This window comes from Sphaeramia orbicularis, chromosome 16 (genome assembly GCF_902148855.1).
Source record: "Sphaeramia orbicularis chromosome 16, fSphaOr1.1, whole genome shotgun sequence".
Taxonomy (NCBI): Eukaryota; Metazoa; Chordata; class Actinopteri; order Kurtiformes; family Apogonidae; genus Sphaeramia; species Sphaeramia orbicularis.
The window spans coordinates 43,806,305-43,810,990 of record NC_043972.1 but is presented as its reverse complement, the minus strand read 5'-3'; positions in this window follow the sequence as shown (position 1 = coordinate 43,810,990).

Genomic DNA, 4,686 nt, shown 5'->3' with positions numbered 1-4,686 from the left:
CATTCAGTAACAGCAGAATTTTTTAAAATTGCACTTAATTTTCTTTAGACTTTTCAAGTTGTTCATGTTTGTTCAGGTTATTCACATTTTATTGTTAAAGGATAGTTTGTAAATGTAAATATTTTCTTAGTTCTATGTTTTTATTGCACTAAAACAAAGAGGAAAAAGTTGTCATTATTTCTAGGTTATTATGCTGTTATTATTTTACTTGAGATCACATTTGTCTGTATGTGGAACCTGAATTCAAATGACTGTTAACCATAAAGACCCAGTGCTACTTTTGTGTCAGTTCTCAAATTAATTTTTGTCACTATTTAACCTTTCTGAACTGATTTATCACCAAATTTTCATAACATTATCCCGTCCATTTTCCATTTTTCAGTGAAAATCTGGTATTTTCCTATATTTAGGTTACTGATCATGTACTTTAATCATCATACTGAGATTACATTTGAGGGTTGTCATACCAAAAACAGAAACGTTAAGAAAAAGTGACTTTTTCTGTAAAATCTCTCATTAACTGAACATAAACCAAGTGTGTCTATTCACTGTCATTGATCCAACTCCATGGGTTTTACTGGTGAATCAATGTAGAAGATGACGGCGTTTCCATGTTCACTACGGAGCCTTTGAACATCCAAATGGGTCATATCTGATGACCAAAAAAGATGCCAAACTGTATTTTACACCAATTATTTACATGTATTGATAGGATTCGTGGATCTAAGGTTATTAACCCTTTTATGCATGAATTATGAGAACCTTAATCAAGATTTTTTTTTCCTGAGTGTTTTATTTCTTTGGGCATTAAAAAAATAATGTGATTGAATTTTTATTTCTTTCTTTCTTTATTTATTTATTTTTATGAACCTATTTTTCACGGAGTTACAAAAATGTCCACTCAGCTGGACACCATGCATTTAATTTTTGAAGCAAAGAAACATGTATTTACTGACATACTGTGTGAAAACTATGAAATAAATGTTTTTTAATGTTGGTAATGATGTTTTCTCACATTTTAACATACTGTAATAGTAGTTATTACTCATTCAAATAATCTGCAAAGAACAACAAAACACAACAACATAAAAAAAAAAAAGTTAACTACAGTCTAATAACAATTAGCAATTGATTTACACTCAAATATGCTGCTGCAGATCCGGTTAATCAAGAACAGGAATGTTACAGTAATGGTATGAATTGCAGTGTATTATGGGATGGTGCATAAGTATTCACTGTGTTGGTTGATATGCAAGTAAAACAACAAAATCCATAAATATACAAGAGACCAGAATAACTGTCCACTGTAGTAACCACTGTGCATGAAAGGGTTAAACATTTCAGTAGATCCTTTTGGTCACTGGTGTATATTTGGGTCTTTATGGGTTAATATCTTCAGTGTAATTTTACACTTCACAAATTCATCCCCCAGGCCGGATCAGAACCTTTGGTGGGCCGGTTTCGGCCCCCAGGCTGCATGTTTGACACCCCTGTGTTAAATGATGTACATCCTCGTCATCACCTTTGCCGTGACACAGCGACCGCAGAAAGCACTGCTATTAAAATGTTTTTTGTACAGTGATGCCACCCCACTATCGATTACCCGCTGTGGGTGAGGAAAACAAAGAGTAACCTTTAGGAATCTGTAGAAACGGTCTCTTGGCGTTCGTCTGCGAGCGACGACACTGCAGAGACTCGTCTTGCACGCCCCTGCAGTGTCGGAGAGTTTTAAGCAAATCAATCACTTCTCACAAAGCACATGCAAATTTCGTGGCTTTACTTAATGACTTGTTCCCATGGCAACGCATCGCATGTCAGCTTGTCGTCCGCAGGATTAGTCAGAACACCATGGTGACCTAAGGCCAGCTGCAGTCTAGGAAGAGAAATGCATGTGAACATGGTTTCCTGGTTCTCACGCTGGCTCGGAGAACCGGGGAACGGGTTCAAATCTATCACCGGGCAAATCCTGCTTCTGCTGCTTTTCTTCCCGTAATTCACTTTCAAAGCTTAGTCGCCTGCTGTTGTTGTTGATAATGATGTTGGCGGTCTTACCTGGAAACGTGTTTGTACTGTGAGGAATGGCAGCAGTAAAGCAAAAGGTACAAGACGCAGCTGAGTAATGTGTGAGCGTGATCCCAGAGTCCAGTAGTTCATCATTACAGACTCAAAGATTCTTTATTATAGTCAGTTCACTAAATGCACAGGACATACAGAGAACTGACAAACCATTTGTCTCACCTTGGAATTAAAAAGTCATGTGATTTAAAAAAAAAGAAAAAAAAACAGGTAAAAATAGAATGGGAATAAATAAGCAAGTGCAAAAATTACACTGAAAATATTAACAGTAAAAGGTGTTGAACTTGTTTTGGTTCATTTTCCACATACAGATGTTACGCCCCGGCCTAGGGGTTCACCAGGGCGAACATAATGTGCTCAACTTTGTCCCCTCCCAGCCCAAGCACACACATCAGTCAAAACTAAATATTCACAATATTTATTATTAGTATTTTCTCAACAACTAAGGAAGGGTTAGGGGAGGGAGCGGCTAAAACAACAAACAAAATATCTTCTGTAACGTTTAAAAAATTACCTACTCCAAAATAAATGCAAGAAATAAAATACAGAAAACTTACCTAACTACCTAACCAAAAACAGGAGAAAACGAGAAAACAAAAGAGCCGACCTCCCCTACCAGAAAAAGGTTCAATTTAACAAAACTATTTACAACCATAAATGTACAATCGAATTATCACACGAAGACTGACGGTCACACACACGAGCACAGGATTGGAAGCTGGCAGGAGGCAAGAGAGAGCGAGGACGGAAACTCCAGGGCCATTTTTAAAGGGCCGGGCAATCATGCTCCACCAATGAGCAACCTGCAGCAAACAGACACAAAAGGGGCACAGCACACCTACAGGACGGGGGAGAACACACACACACTCTAAACAGAAAACACATACATATACATATAAACAGACAAATTATGACCCAGGGTCATAACACAGACCAATATGATCGCAAGTTAAATAATAGTATAGTAACCTAATAATAATAATAATGACAACTACACATTTTCATCTTGGTTTAATATGAAAAAAATAATGTGAAATTATGAAAATATTTACATTTACAACTATCCTTTAACAATAAAATGTGAACAACCTGAACAAATATCAACAACCTGAAAAGTCTGAAGAAAACTAAGTGCAATTTTAACAATTTTCTGCCTGTTATTGAATGTTTTGTGTGTTTGTAGATCCACTGTGTGTTAATAATAAGCAGAGTAGTATTGCAGAAATTCTTACTTTAGTTCCAAATTCCAAATATTATGCTTGTTACCAAATGTTTGTGTAGCATTGTGTGTAATACACATGTATAAATGGGTGAGTTGAGATATAATATTGTTAAAATTGCACTTATTTTTAGAATGAAATTTCAGTTTTTCTTTTTTTTCTGAATGGATAGTTTGTAAATGTAAATATTTTCATAATTCTTTGTTTTTATTGCAGTAAAACCTAGAGAAAACGTCGTCATTATTTATAGGTTATTATGTCATTATTTTACTGGTCCTCTTGGCATCAATATGAAGAATAGTATAAAGAATAAATTATAATAGAATATAAGTCTATTTAAATCTTTTTACAACAGCAGCAGTCACGCAATAGAATAGAATAGAATAGAATAGAATAACCTTTATTTTCATTGTGTGTGCAATGAAGTGTTACTCCAGTCAGTGCAACATATTAACAAAACACCAGTGCTAAAGAAAATAAGGATATAAATATACAATATAATACAATATAAAATTACAAAGCTGAAAATAAGATAATAAGATATAATATGAATTTACAATTTTACAAAGTAACATAAGAATAGAGCTACATACAATAGAAATAAAAATGGACAAAATTAATAGACACAAATTTACAGTATTAACACTATGTGACAGTATGTATATATGAATGATAATAACAGTATTAACAGTATATATTACCCATGAAAACACTTATGTATATATTTGAACAGTATGTATAGGGATGGGAATCGATAAGAATTTAATGATTCCGATTCCATTATCGCTTTTGCTTATCGATCTGATTCCTTTTCGATGTTCTAATCGATTCTCATTGGATGAAGGAATGCACGAATAAGAATAACAGATGACGCCGGGCTGCGGGTTCGGGGGGGAAAACTGAAACTTGAGATGCTTTACTAGTTCCTCTATGTCTCCCGTTGTTGTGCACCTCATTTCCTTTCCCTAACTTCAGAAACTTTTATTTGAGGGGGCAGGACGTTTGTTGCCCACACCAGAAACGGAAGCTTTACAAGTGTTACAAGTGGATCTGGTGTCATCTTTTTGGAGCGTTTCTACCTCAACGTCATGTTGGCTACGTTCTGACCAAAACAATGCAGCGTGCATGTGACATTATTACGCATGCGCAACGAAGGCGGAATCAAAAAGCAGAATCGTTAAGCAGGCAGGCAAATTACTCCAAGGAATCGAGTTAATGCAAACCGGTTCTCAAAAAGAACCGGTTCTTGATTCCCATCCCTATGTATGTATACTAGTCAGTACCAGTTATGAGGTTGAGGAGGTGCATAATGGATCAAAACAGCAGCAGATATAACAGTAATAATCACTTGTCATCATTTGCACGAACATAATTGTGTGCCTTTCTCTTT